The sequence below is a fragment of the Microtus ochrogaster genome, unplaced genomic scaffold (genome assembly GCF_000317375.1).
Source record: "Microtus ochrogaster isolate Prairie Vole_2 unplaced genomic scaffold, MicOch1.0 UNK20, whole genome shotgun sequence".
NCBI lineage: Eukaryota > Metazoa > Chordata > Mammalia > Rodentia > Cricetidae > Microtus > Microtus ochrogaster.
The window spans coordinates 613700-629087 of record NW_004949118.1 but is presented as its reverse complement, the minus strand read 5'-3'; the positions used below and the strand labels follow the sequence as shown (position 1 = coordinate 629087).

Sequence of the window (15388 nt, the reverse complement as noted above, 5' to 3'; positions counted from 1 at the left end):
GCGGCCCCGCCCCCTGCTCGCCCGCTTCTCGCCGGAGCCCGCCCGGGGCGAGCGACCGTCCGCCGAGTGATTGCCGCGCGCGGTGCCGCAGGTAAACGGGCCGGGGACAGCACCGGGGGTTCTCGGGGGCTGCTTCCTCGCTCGCGGCCTCGCCTCGCGTGGGCCACGTAGCCGCTGCAGCGCTTCCTGAGGACGCGCGGGCGTCTGAGGGGACACCCTCCACTACCACCTTAGCAGCGGTCCTCGGGGCCCGGCGCGGCAGGAGGATGGCCGCCGAGGTCGTGTCTGCGCCCCCCCCCCTTGGGCCTGGGGGAGGGGGCACCGGCTCGCGATCGCGGCCATCCCCCTGCCGGGGCTGGCGAGGTGCTGTTATTCCTCCAGGCGGTTGGCTCGCCCGCCGCTGGCTCCTGTAGGCCGTGGACCAGGTTCAGATGTGAGTAGCCTGTAGCCCTCGCCCCTGGGGGCCCTGGAAGGTCCTGATTGGTGTGGGAGCCGCAGCTCCGCGGCCCAGTTTTGAGCGCCGCGGATCCACCCCAGCATAAGAAAATTATTTTCATTCAAATTTAGGATGGCTTTTCTGAGACGTAATTATGCAAAACAAGACTAGGAAGATCGCCCTCGCTTTCAGAAAGTACTGGAACGCTGGATACTTGGAGAGGCTCTGGGATTACTAAACAAGCGGCCACACGTATTTTTAATGCATATCTGAGACTTCAAAAAATTAAAAATTGAAACCGAGTCTCCTGCTTCGGTGCTAAAGCTATTTTGCCCAACAGTAGGGATCCAGGTTAGGTTGTTACTGAATCTCGGCTCACTAATTAACAGTATTTTGCTAATACACGGTCAGTTTTGAAGTCTATTTTGGGATCATTTGCCAGTTATTTAGAGTATGCGATCTGACGTTGATTGTTTTCACTGGCTTAAGACCCAGAAGTGTGGCACAGCCAGCCACCAGGCAGAGGAGGAGACAGGTGTTGTTAGCCCTTGTTGGGCTGCCCTGCCCACAGAGCACGTTCACAGTACCGACTGAGTGGCCACCTGCGGGCCAGACCCAACCGGAATTGAAAAGAACAAAGCTACGTGAGTGTCGGGCGCTGTGGGTGGCTTCTTCTTCCCAATTAAATGAGATCTTGGTTGTGTTTTATCGGACCCAAGGGTCTTCTTGTTGAAGTGGTAGCAGGCATAGCTGTGGGTTGCTAGAAATGTAATGGTTGGTTCCACTTTCGTATTTGGCACAGTTGAGATTCAAGAGAGAAGTCCTGTACTTAGAGACTCTGGGAATGGGAGCCTTTGAAAGCCCCTGAAGGCACCAAGTGCAGTTAAGAAGTGGATAACAGGGTGCCCCGGGCTTTGTTTCCTGTATGGCTGTATGCTTGCTCTCATCACTTGGCATTGTGAATTTTGGTTTATTGATTGGGCTATATCCTGCACTGGGCACAGAATCTCTGCTGTCAAGACTCCAGTAGCTGTTCATTACCAAGTACAGAGGCTGGCTTTTAGAAGAGCTTTGGTGGGGCTGGTTGAACTTAGGAGGCAGCAAGCAGCTTGCCCTCGTAGGTCACTGGGAGCCCGTGGATCTTCCCTAAATGATGAGTTCATCACATTTTCTTGGATGGCATGCCACGGATGGGTAATAGTGGTGCTGCTGCAGGTCAGAGGTGGTCCGAGATTAAGTTAGGCCAATGAACATTACTGTGGACATTTTGTAGTGTTTAAATATTAATATTCAACTTAAATATAGCACAGGTCACTGTGTGAACAGCTCTTCTCTTCAGCGTTGAATGCATAATATACATCAGATCTGAAACATTGAACTGGAATCATTCCTGCCAGGAGGTAGACTGGGCTGCCTAGCAGTCTGTCGACAAGTTTTTAAGTCTTAAGTCTTTGTGTCTTTTAATTTAAATCCTTTGTAGTTACCCCTAGGGACTGTCACTTTTTGTGTCTTTGGGCGTAGGGGCTGTAGGACCTGTACCTACTCTTTTTCGGGTAGGCGATGCTGTAGGAGTATATTTGGAACTTTGCTTTAGCTGTCTCTGCTTCCCTTCCTTGCTAAATTAATACTTTTGACTTAGATGCAGGATCTCTGGACCTATGGCTTGCCTTCATGGTGAAATAGTTTTGTAGTTGGGCCTGTGGTTGCCTGAATTCTATAAAAATTATGTCTCAGTAAACATTGGAAGAGCTTGAAGATACCATGTGGAGTGACTGCTCTCTGGTGGTAACTTGAGGATAATAGTTTTGGGGGACAGTCTTATACAGGTAGCTCAGGCCTTGAACTTTGCATTATATGTTACCATGGTTAATTTTGGGACTTGAACTCAGGGCTTTGTGCATACAAGGCAAGGTCTCTACCAACTGAGCTATATCACAAGTCTCTTGTAATAAAGTATTTAAATAAATTTTCTGATTCGCCTTGCTGACAGTTGATGGCATCTACCTCTCCTGTCATTGCCATAGGTGAATGTGTGCACTTGTGTGCGTGTAAACAGAGAAAGGAGTCAGGTGTTACCTTATGTCATATTCTTTGGGGTTTCTCCTGGAGGTCATGTTTTCAGTTACACTGGTAAGCCCCAAGTCTGTCTCCACTCCCCCGCCTGCCCCCTCCCCCCGTGCTGGGCTAATAGGTGTGTGAGAGACCAGTGGTGCTGGGCTCTGAACCCCGATCTTTATGGTTGTACAGCAAGCTTTTTTAGCTACTGAGCCATCTCCAGCCCCGGCAGTATACTTTAATAACTAAGCACTTTCCACATTTATATGAGGGAAAATGGCTCACTCTTGGGGAGCACATGAAATCAGTAGGGATCTCCCAAACGCTGGTAACAACCTGGATACAGTGGTGAGCTGGCCAGAAGACTGCCCTGCCATTCTCGTTGTTACCCAGTCCTTGCCCCTGTTGTTCACTTATGGCTGGAAGCTTGAGTTGATGCTCTCCTCACAGTCTGGAAGGAGATAGAGGACGGGAGAAAGAAAGGAAGAAAGCCCGTGGAGATTGCCACAGCTGTAATCCCCGCACTCTGTGGTCCTGAGGCAGAAGGAGCACCAGTTCCAGGCTCAGGTAGCCTGGGATGCACAGTGAGACCTTATCTCAAAACAAACCAACGAAGAATGTGTTAGGCGATGAACTGTGTTACCCTGTAACCTTGTGATGTGTCTCAGGGCAACATGAACACGTTTTAATTTGATCATTGATTACAGCTGAGTCTTGTTTTAAACAACCATTTACATTGGCTTATTTGTGTGCCTGTATTCTGGAGCCAGTGTTAATCCACCGTGTGGGTTCCTAGGGACCAAACTCAGGCCGTGGACCTTGCTAGCAAGTGCCTTGCTGAGCCATCTCCCAGGCCTAGAGACCTTTGCCTTGAAAGCCTTTGGATATTAACTTTCAGCGATTTTTTTTAAAACATGTGGACGTAGATGTTAATGATGTCACTATGAAATGAGGAGAGAAAGGATTCTAGCTTGTATAGCCTATCAACACGGTTCTGTTGTCAGCTCCTCCGACCTCCATTTTACCCCTGCACAAAGCCAAGGCAGTATTTGATTGCTAATTCCTTTTGAATTTGGGTCACCGCTGAGAAAGGTGGTGTGGTGGCGGATAACAGCTCTGAGAACAGGAGCTTTTAAAAATTGTTTGCAGGGTGGCACTTTTTCTTACTCTGGAGCTTAGAATTGTGTAGTTTGGTACTTATCTCTCGTGACACACGCTTTGTGAGCTGTCTGGTGTAGGTTTTGTCTCTTGGCTGGGTAGACACTGCCTTCAGAAGAACAGACCTGGTAGGCATTGGCAGCCAGTGGGCCCTGTTCTCACCCAGCCTTTATCCAGTTTCTCCAAAAGCCCTCACTTCTCTAGCAGATTTATTAGCTATAACTGAAGACTAAGTTAAATACCACTGACTATCTCATTTCATGTCACTTGCGTCTTACACCAGATTTCCTTAGCCTCATGTATTGCTTAGCAATATGTGTATTGTCTTGAGTTTTCATTTGTATCAACCAGAAGTGTAGATAAAGTGTTAAGTGGTTTATAAATTCTTAGTTGTTTTCAGCTCCTATCTTTCCTGTTCTAGAATATACAGTGATTCTTAGTTTTCATCTTAGTTCTCTTGAGTTTTTCCTCACCAGATACCAGTGTCCCACCTCCTTGTATTTTTTTCTGCTTCAAGCATTAACCCCTTTCGCACGGGGTGACATCTGTTACTCTGTGCCTGTGCTGCTTCGGGATTTCTCTGGATTCAGCTGTGGATTTTTTGTAGTTGTTAGGGTGAATAACTTGGTCGTCTTAACCTTTCTGACAGTCTGGGTAGGCAAAGCCCCTTTGCCTCTTTTGCTTTCTGTAGACATTGACCTAAAAGGAGAAGTAACATTGAGTCCAAGTTCTGGGGTGTTAGTCCTTGAGGGTCGAGCATAGGCTAGTGAGAAAGTAGGAGACTCAGATTGGTGGCAGGTTGGGCTGACACCTGTGGAGTGGGTGTATGGAGACAGGATCTGTCAACTGCATGTGCTTGAACCTCAGAGGGGATGGACAGGGAGTGCTGGCCGGGAGCAGAGGCACTTGCTGTAACTTCAGTGCCTTGGGGGATTTTTAAGGCTTGAAGTATTCTCTCATTATTTTTGGAGTAATAGTTAAAGTATTTAGTGGGGACCTAAAGAGGCAAGAATTGTAAAGTTTACGGAACATGATTAAAGAGCAGATTCCAACAAGAAGATTAAAAGTATTTGATCTTAGTGGTTACATTAGTCTTTGTTGTTATTGTTGTTGTTTTCGAGACAGGGTTTCTCTATACCTTTGGAGCCTGTCCTAGAACTAGCTCTTATAGTCCAGACTGGCCTTGAATTCACAGAGGTCCGAGTGCTGGCATTAAAGGTGTGCACTACCACCACCCGGCTTACATTAGTCTTCTTTATTAGATAAAGAAAAGGAGCTTCAAGTGGGAAAAGCATCCTTCAGAAGTTTTAAGATTGATCCAGGAAGAGAAAGTAGGTGTGTGGTACCAAGTAGCTTTAGTGGCTGTTTGAATTTTTGCTTTTAGCTATTTCTGAAATGTAACGGAAGGAATAGTTGGCTCAAAAAATAAAAATAAAAAAATTAAAAAAAGAATATTTAAGTACCTGCTTTAAGCCTATAGTACAATAGTTTCTCCCATGTGTCCCAACATGCCTTTTTTTAAAAAAAAAAAATAAAAAGTTAACAAAATTTCAAACAAAAAGTTCATTGATGAGGATGGAAATGAATTGTGATCTGATGATTTCCCGCCATGTCTGTAGTTAATAGGAATTGAAGCTTGGATCGGCGCTCCTTGAGTTGTGCTACATTGTCTCCAGTGGCTGACTGTGTAGACATGTAGTCTTTATGAAATGAAGTGACTGTAAGTCAGGAATGTCTGGGCTCCATGAAGTATCTGTGGAGATCAGCCTTTTGTTTAAAGTGATGGCGTTAGTCTTTATTTTCCTTTTTAAACACACCAAAGTGTCTGTCTACACATTGTTTCTTTAAAATGTCTTGCCCTTGTTTTCAGTGAATAAGAGGCACCTATTTGACATTATAGCCATGCATCCAACTAAATATGAAGGACGACTTAAAAGAAACTGTAATTTACTATTATTTCGGGCAAATGCTTATTAGGAAGGATTGATTTTTCAGTTGTAGGATTTTCTAATGGTTCACAGCTTACCTAGTTCATAGTAGCCTACCGCACCGGCATGACCAGAAAGGTAGTACTTCGGAATGTGAGGTTTCAGTATGGTCTGTGCACTAAGCGTAGTCTTCAGGCAGTAGAGATGCCTACTACTTCGTCTCTTCTAAGGCTGTGTCTTGGTGTCTATAAAAACTTGTGATTGCTACTGTAATCTCTTGATTGAGCACCTTCTTTGGGAGTCATTGTGCCAAGAGCTTTATACTGATTATGTCTGAGGAGTCACAACAATCATGCTAGGCAGAGATAATAGCCCTGTTTTCTATGGGAGAATCCTGGAGCTAAGAGGTTTCCGGAAGGCCAGGCAATTCCCCATGGCAGTAGCCACCCTCCTTTGCCCTTGTCTCCTGGCCACACTGCCCGAGGATTTACAATTCGTAAGCATTTATTTGACATCCCTAATCAATTTTAGGAATCTGTTTTTATTTTCATTTGATAGAATAAAGAAACTTGTTAATGCCAGCATTTATAAATGGTAATAGCAAGCACGCGCCTGCTGTGGAACCTTAGGTTTCTCTAAAGCATTTGTGTGTACAATGATTGAGCCAGGGAGAGAAAACAGTGGGGAAAGTAGTGGAGTTGAAGAGGTCGCCATGCCTGCTCGTACCGTTCCGGAACGAGTTGATGTTCCCTGCCTCCCGACCACTGGGCGGAGACTGCGCCAGATGAAAGCTATTTTTCAAGAAATGGGATCTCTAAATTCAAACACAGGAGGTGGGAAGGAGGAAATGGTTGTTGGACTGTTTGAGACAGGCTCTGAGTAGCCACTGTGCTGCTACCTTGAAGTAAGTTTGTCCCTGAGCTGAGGGTATATACTATAGCCCCTTCTTTTCTGGGTTCCCACTGTGCAGGAGAAGTAGTAAAGGTCAGCACTGGATGGAGTGAATCTTTGTTCCATCACGTGGGTACCCGGCTGAGACCTCAATACAGTGGAGCGTGTATTCACACGCTCTGTAAGCAGTCTTGTCTTTAACTGGTACTTCGTCACTGTATCGTTTGCCTTGCTCAGTACCTACATGTGCAGGTAAGGTCCCTGTGGTGGAATTTTACTCCATATAATAGAATAAATGACCTAAGAACCCTTAATAAAAAGAAATATATTCAAAACTATGACTACACTTAAAATGCATTAGCATATATTTATTGTGCAAAATAACTGCTTTCATTATGGCATTTTCTCATGCATTCTTTTGCTACCTAGTTGACTCAGTTGTCTCTTTGGAGAGCTGCTTGGCTAGTTCTGATGAGTAGATGAGGGTATGTGTTAGACCTTATGGTAGTCTATATGGTAGACCATACCTACATAGAAGTCAAGAGGCCAGGAGCAGGCTGAGAACTCCAGCTGGACTAGTGCCGGGGTTGAGAGCCACGGGGCAAGGGGAAGTTGCTTCTTTTGTCTGAGAGTAACTTGCGGTGTAGTTGGGGGAATGAGCTAGTCGTCTTAGATACAAAGCAGTTTTCTAAACTGGGTATCGGGGATCAGGAATGGGGTTCAGTTTAGGAGACTGGAAGTGAAAAGCAAAAGAAATATCTTGGAGAGAGTGCTGTTTATATTTTTTAATGTGCAAGTGTTTATTTGAAGGATTGTTTTGTATTGTAATGTAACCATTTTGTGTGGTTGCATAGAATTTCTTCCTGGACTCTTAACCTTCTTGTGTCAATGTGAGCGTCTCCATGAAGGACTGTCTGCATCAGGCTGGCCTGTGGGGGTGTCTGTGGGGTTGTCTTGGTTGCTTTAATTGGTGTGGGAAGACCCACCCTGAGAGTGGACTCTACATGTCCTAGTGTGAGGCCATGACCTGTGTCAGGGTGACAACTTCTCAATGAAGCTGTCTAATATTTTCTCAATTTCCTCTACTTATATTTTCATAACCAAATATTGTTCAGAACTAAGCGTGTGCAGTGATTTTACTATTTACTACACATGACGTAAATACTCTGGCGTGAACAGTATATGCTGGCTTTCATATCCATCTGCCCGTGGAGTAGCTGTCTTGTCCTGAGTGTCTCTCATCTTTCCTCTGCTGGGGCTCTTGTCCTAATTCTTTGCTCACTTTCTCTCTACTTTTTGGAATTGCTACTTTTGAGAAGTTAACTAGTTTTTTTTTTAAAACTTTGTGTTTTTCTTTTTTCCTTTCTCGCTCCTCCTACTTCATCCTTTTTAAAAATGTTTAACTATTTTTTTCTTTATTACTGAAGTGTCTTGTTTATGACGTGGTGTGTATGCGCCCTCAGACCAGGCAGGGTTAGGAACTAATTGGAACACCTGGGAAATACCTGCCCCACTCCTGTCTTGTTTGTTCTCACACTTGAATAGGAAGCCGGTATGTCACCAGAGTCTGAGGCCAGAGGGCTTGAAAACCAGAGAATCCAGGTGCCTGCTAGTCCCTGAGGCTTCTCCCTTTGTGGAGAATCTTCTGTTGCACTGTCCTCATAAAGTTGAGGTGATTGGCTGGCACTAGGTTCTGTTCCTCTGACTGGGAACATGGGATTCCCGAGGCTGTTGGCATGTTCTATTATGATTGCCTGTGGTGCAGCCCTCAGCGTTGTAGGGATCGCTTCATCCTCTGACTCAGTGTTTTGTGGAGACTTTCCATTTTCAAGGACCTTGACAATTTCAGTTTGTTATTACCATTGTTGAGATGAGGACTGGACAGGAGCTGTCTCACTATGTTCAAGACTAGGTTGGTCTTGAGCTCAGTGGGCTTCCGGGATCTTCATGTCAAGTAGCTGGGCCTGCAGGAGTGCACACACATCTGGCTGACCTCAGCACCTTTAGAGAGCTAGTCAGTCTTTTGTAGGATGCTTCATTGTTAGAGTTTGCCTTGCAGTTTTCTCATGGTAGGATAGGTTATGACTTACTAAGAGGAAGACCGTGGAGAGTAAAGTACCATAATTTGACTTAATAATGACCGTGGCCTTGGTCACCAGGCTGAGGTTATGTTTATCAGATTTTTCTCCACTGAAAACCAAATCTGTATTTTTAAAAGATTTTTTATTTTATGTGTATGTGTATTTTTTCTGCATGTATGTGTGTACACCATGTGTGTGCCTGGTGCCTGTGGAAGTCAGAAGAGGGTGTTGGGTTCCCTGAAACATCATTTTGTCTTGATTATCTGTAAAAGTCTTCTTACTGAGTTAAGGTTAACGACTAGAACTCAGAGCTTAGATTTCCTGTTTTGGAGGACACACTCCGACCCCTGATAGCATCATGGAAGGATGGGTGTGCTGCTGTGAAAGCTTCGCAGGGTGTCTAGTCACAGGAATATTTTACAAGGAAGAGCAGAAAGAAAGCCCTTAGGAAATGATCCTCAGATTTTAACTGGAGATTTTTGTTCAGTCTTGTGTAACTGCTAACATTTCTGCTGATTCTCAGATTTTATCAGCTGAGCATTGCAGTCACCGCGTGCTTCATTCTTGCTTTCTTTCTGAAGTAATTCAAAGGGTGGCCAAATTGAAGAAAACAGCATCAGGGCCTGGTTCTATTTAAGCTTGTCTCTTTTACAGGATAGTCATGTGACCAAAGCTCGTCCCTGTACTTCCCTTGGGTCTTTATTTTCAGGTGGCAGCCTTCCTGGACTTGTGCTTTAAAATACCCTGCCATATGCTTTCTTACTTTGGTCTTTCCAGGGCCTTCACCTAAAGCAGCCTCTCCCCTCCCTCCTCTCTTCTTTCCCCTCCTTCTCTCTCTCCCTCCCTCCCTCCCTCCCTCCCTCATTTCCTTTTTCTAGCTGTCCTAGTATGAGACACTGTTCTTGTTGCCTTCTGTTGGCATAAGAACACAAAAGTGAGTGCAGGTGGCTTGTCCCCCAGGGTTACTGCTTGATCCTAGCCTACAGAGAATGGTGTGTGTGGAACCTGTCAGGGAGTGAAAGACCTTGAAGTTGCTGCATCCCTGGTGCTTCACCAACTTGTTGCTCTTGGACCTGCTGCTCTCTTGTTGAGCCCACCTTTGACAACTTGCTCTTACAGCTCCATCTGGAGGGAGGGGTAGCAGACTTTCCTCTTGGATGCTGGGTTTCTGAGATCAAAAGGCAGAAAAAATTGGAGATATTTGGGAAAAGAAATGAATGTGTATCAAGGGGACATGGAGTTTTGATTGCTTCTGTGCTGTCAACTAAACAAACTGCTGACTCAATGCTTATTGTGCCGTAAGATTACTGTGCTGCTAACAATCCCTGAAGGTCTCTCCCACCTGCTGGAGTCACTAAGTGATGATTGATAGCATGTGTGAAGCCACCGTTTTAGCAGAGCTACCCATGTCTGGATTTTACAGTGGCTGCGTGTCAGGATGCTGTCTCAAAGGGATTGCTATAGCTTTGACCTCACTAGTGTTCCTTTGCATTTGAGTTAGGTTTAGAGAAGTACAAGCCTCCAAAGAAGTATACACATTTATGAAGTATTGCCAGTGACCCTGCTGTGCAAAGATGTGCAGTTTGCTTTTGGGGTTTCTAGCAGGCACAGAGATTTTGATGGCTGAAGGAAAGGCCTTTGGAGAACCAAGTAATACTTGGTGGGGGGAGGCATTGTTCTGTTTGGGGAGATATATGTAAATATGTAGGGGGAGGGCACACTCCTAGGATGTGAGAAAACAACAGTTATTTCTGCATCTTCTCTACCTGTTGAAATGGGGGTATTGATAGCCATTTTACAGATATCATGTAACACTATTAATCTAAACCTCAATTGTATATCAAATTACTTCAGGTTCTTAATATTATTCTTTATTATACATGTAGTGTAAGGAAACTGTTGGTACTATTAATAAAAATGTAACTGTAGAGGAGGATGATTAAAAACACAGCCAAATGTACAAAGGCTTTTGTGGTTTTCGTGTGTGTGTGTGTGTGTCTGTGTGTGTTTGTGTGTGTTAAACCTAGTGCCTTGGGCATGCTAGGCAACCATTCTACCCCAAGTGACATACCTGGCCCATATTTTGCCCATGTTATCACCAGTATATAAATTTCATTTATACTGTCATTCTGGAAAACACCTCTCTAAATTATTTTTTTAATGTCAGTGGTAGAATATATTTTTTACTTTTCAAGTTTTTGGAAATAGCTAAAATCTTATTCACCAGGTCAGTGGTGGCACATGCCTTTAATCCTACCACGCAAAATGTAGAGGCCAAGGCGTCTTTGAGTTTGAGGCCAGTCTGGTCTACAGAGTTAGTTCCAGGACAGCCAATGCTACAAAGAGAGACCCTATCTGGGGCGGGGGGGTGAGGGAGAAGACAGTTAATCATTCATATAAGAGTAATGAATTAATTTTTTGGCTCCTAAGTGTTGTGTATGACTTAATTAAATTGCAGGAGTGCTCTTAGGCATTGATGATCCAGTGGTTTAGCGTGCTGAGTGCTCTTCTCAGAACCACACTGGGTTCCCAGTGCTCCTGTCAGACGGCTCACAAGTACCTGTAACCTCACAGTCCATATGCACATAATGTAAGAATAATAAAAATAAATTTTTGAAAAAGGAAGAATTTTTCCAGTGGCAAAGAGGAACTGATAATGTACTAGATGATGGTTCATTGATTTATCACAATTTTAAGAGCTGACTCAAACACAGCATTCATGTTAAACAGATTTTGCTGAGATGTAAATGTGACTGAAGAGTGTTGCACGACAAGTTGGAAGAAAGGAGTACTCTGGGGAGAGCACCTCAACTGTCTAATACAGGCCTGAGGGAGCCCAGGCTGTTAGTTTCTCCTTTACAGCCGTTTCATATCGCGGTAGGCCTCTTCTGACCCTTTTCAGTCTCATCCTGCCTGTTTGTGGCTGGAATGTGATTGCATCTGTCCTGTTGACGAGGAGGTGAAGAGTGGAGTACAATTGATCGAGCTCGTTGGAATGGGAGAATGATTTGTAAAGCTAAAAGAGACTCAGAGAACTGTTGATGTCAGTGAGAAATTAGATTCAATCATTCATGTGCTTTCTTGTGTTCCCTTCTGAATCGTGAGCTCCCTTATGGCAGGGCTCCAACCTCAACCAACCCCAACAGTTATTGGTTAAGCACTGACTGTGGATAGGTCTTGGGGTTATTCGACGGATAGTTTTGTCCTCCTAGAGGCCAGCCTAGGCTGCCTCATGAATTCTGCCCGGGCTGAATTGTAAAAGCCTGTCTCAAAGCTAACCAACCAACAAAATAAACAGAACTAACTAAATACATGAATGCTGGTGATTCCCAAATGGAGTAGTTGCCAATAGAGGACTTTCAAAGTGATCAGATTTTTTTTTTTTTTTTTTTTTTGATTGTCACAATTTCGGAGAGGGTGCTGCTGACATCTAGTGGTTGGAGGCGAGGGACCCTGTGTGTCTTTTTATTACCAAAGAATTATCTGACCCCATATGCAAAGATTGGAACACCCAAATTTAAATTATTAAAAGCGACAAATCCAATCACTACTCCTATGACCTGGCCTCCATTCCCACTGACCACCCCATCCCACTGTTCTGTTTGTTTGCAGCTGTCTGTGTGGTGTGGCTCAGGACATGCAGGACACAGATAAGAGGCAATCTCACTGATGCTAGCCACCAGTTCTCTTAGGCATGTTGATTATGTGTTTAAAAAAAAAAAAGAAAGAAAGAAAAGATCCGGGAACTCTGAAAAGAAAAAAGCAGACAGATTTTGTATTTTGGATACTCCGACGCTGTAACACTTTCTAGCGTGCAGGGGCCAGGCTTAGAGGCAATGGCCTATAGTAGGAACTGTTTGGTTCGTGAATATTTTATTTCCATATCCACATCTTTGAGTGATAGGCTTGCATGTGTGTATATGTTGTGCTTCTTTATTTTAAGAACTGTTGTTATATATGTAAAGCCAGGTTGAGCATATGTAATGGCTATTCTTTGTTGTTAATTTGACTACTTCTGGACTTAACTAAAACCCTTGTGAGGAATTTTTTTAATTAAATCCTTTGAAGTGGGAAGACTAACTTTTAATCCAGATCTTCTGAGATGAGAAGATCCACCTAATCCAATGAAGAGCAAACTGTGTGGTTGCAAGCAGGGTCTGGAGGTGGTCTGATGTCATCCCCATCTTCTTCACCACTGTAGCTAGCACCAGTACTTTCTCGCTGATAGTACATAGTTATGTTTATCAGTTGTTTGTGCCCTTCACAATTTTTTCTTTTGAGTTCCTTCTGTGTTTACTGTTCAAATGCACTTTGTATCTGAAAGAATCACTATACTCCTTCCCAAGAAACCACAAACCTGAAAGGTTGTTAATGGGATTTCAGGTTCTAAGTTCTTATCTATACTACAGCAGCAATCCATTTCCATAGGTGGAAAAAGGAGGGTGCCTGATACTACTAGTATTTCTTAAATTTTAAAAACTTAATTGTTCGAACATAGTGAAAGAAGTCATAGGAACAAAATTATCAGTCACCAGCTTTTCAGGGAGTCCAGAGATTCTCGAGATGGCAGTGTTGTGGAGAACCATCAGGGAAGGGAAAGTCCTCTCAGGGAGTCCAGGAATGTTTTCTTTGGCCAGCACACTTTAAAAATTATATTTTAAAATTTGACAATGAGACTTGTATCTCAATACTTTTTTTTTTCTTTAGCCAGGACTCACTGTGTGGTCCAGGCTGGCCTAACTCAAGACACTTCAGTCTCTTGAATGGTGGATCATATGCCATCTTCCCTGTTTCTGCAGGACTTCTTGTTTGTGAAATGGGATGACAGCAATACTTAGCATGTCATTCCTGTGCACCGGTGTGCAGACTGAGTTGAGATGAAAGAGCTAAAGGACATTGAAATAAAGTTTTATATAGTAAATAAGCTGTGTGTCTAGGAAAATGCCAAGGACATAGGCCCACAAACACCCCACTCACACCCCTACACTCACACATCCCCCCACACCCCCATACCCTCATGCCCCCCACATACACCGTACATTCCCACGGACATGCACCCCCATACTCCCCACACAATCCTCACACCCTACAACACCCCCTACACATCCACACCTCCCACACCCTACAAGCCCCCCACATCCACACCTCCTACACCCCATACACACACACACTTTGCTTCCCCTGGGTAGAGGCTTTCTTCATTATTTCTGGCTTTATTTTATGGTAGCATTGGCCAGAGACTCTAGCCAGAGAGCATAATTCTGATCCTTAATTGGACTGTGCAGTTTCCCTCTCTTAATGGGCAGACATGCTTGTAGGCTGCAGCCAGGCCACTCTTCAAAAATATCCAGAGAAAGCATGATCAAGACCATTGGTCAAGAAGGATTAGAGTTCAGAGCCATGCATAGTTCAGACTTTCCAAATTGAGGTATGGACATGTAATTTTCTAAGGGTATTCCACACCACAGAAGAAATAATTTATTAACCCTTGAATATAGTAGATGAAAATATTGAGCAATCACTTTTTTATTCACCAATAGACAGCAAAGCAAAATGCAGAATGTGCTTTATTTTGTTTTGGCCAGACTGGGTGTTAAACCCAGGGCCTCATCATGCGTACCACTGAGCTATCTCCTCAACCCTGAATGTGTTCATTTTATATGTAAATGAGGAGTCTTGAAAGAAGTTGTATAGTCTTTAGGAATCATTTTAATACTCCTCCAGGTATCTAATACCTTATCATATAAAGTTTACTCAAACAACAAATACACTAGGAACTAAAAGAGATGACTGCAGAGGTACATAAAGACCAGGGGACCCTCTGGCTTCTGCTTTGTGTTCTTATTACACATTCACAGTTGATGCTGTTCTGTTTAGTTTAGAGATTGAGAGAGAGTATTAGGAAAACACCGAAATTGAGTACCATACAGCTGTTACCTGCTACCCAGGTGACAGATGTTGGCTGACCCTGAGAGTGGTAGCTAGAGGAATTTCTCCATCAGTCTCTTCAGGTTGTTTTAATAGTTTAAATAGGGAGTTGTAACTAATTATAGCTGTATGAAGAAACTGCTTTAGTATCGACGATCTCTTCAGAATAAGGAAATCCTTATTTCAGGTTAGCTGTGGTTCTTTTTTCATGTGAGTCACTTTGTCATGAGTGATCTCGGAGCCATAGAATTATTGAAGTGAAGGTTATGGAATTCTCTCCTTTTTTTTTTTTTTGAGACATGGTGTCAACTGTGTAGGTTAGTCTAACCTCAAATTCAAGGCAGTACTTCTCCAGCTTCATTGTGAACATACGGGCATGCATCACCACATTTGCCTTGGATTTATGGGCCTCTTTGTAATTGCTGTTTAAAAATATTCTCGTGATGATTTTTTACTAATCAAAATACAATATTCTCTAGTTCCTTGTTAATACAAAAGGAAAGGATTGTTGTTCTCCAGTGTGAACACTAGAGGGAGTTCAGTCATTTTTGTTATAAATTGAAAGGAAGACTAGGTTGTAGCCTGAAACAATTTCTGTTGCGTCAACTTAATACAATTTCCTTACCTGAAATTTTATCATTTGAAGTTTCAAATAAATCTTTATTCTTGCTTAAGCACATGACAGCAGTCATGGTGGTGACTGCCTTTAATCCCAGCACTTGGGAAGTAGAGGGGCAGGTGCATCTCTGGTTTATGTAGTGGGTTCCAGGACAGCCAAAACTATATATAGTGAGACCTTGTCTTTAAAATAAAGAAAAAACCCCTGGACCCAGCAATACCACTCTTGGGAGTATACCCAAGAGATGCCCGATCATATGACAGGGGCATTTGTTCAACTATGTTCATAGCAG

The 15388-nt window shown here is 43.7% G+C and overlaps 1 protein-coding gene across 3 annotated transcripts in view; it reads left to right on the top strand.

The window, feature by feature from the left end:
• The first annotated feature begins 6 nt into the window (after nt 1-6).
• Lpin2 (lipin 2) overlaps nt 7-15388 on the top strand; it is a 71531-nt gene continuing 56149 nt past the window's right edge. Inside the window, exon 1 of one of the 3 annotated variants that reach the window (XM_013353944.2) lies at nt 7-91. The gene's annotated coding sequence lies outside the window, so the exon portion shown is untranslated. Of the gene's footprint in view, nt 92-341; nt 434-1060; nt 1081-15388 lie in introns of those variants that run through there. The other 2 variants (XM_026789484.1, XM_013353946.2) reach the window with 2 other exon arrangements.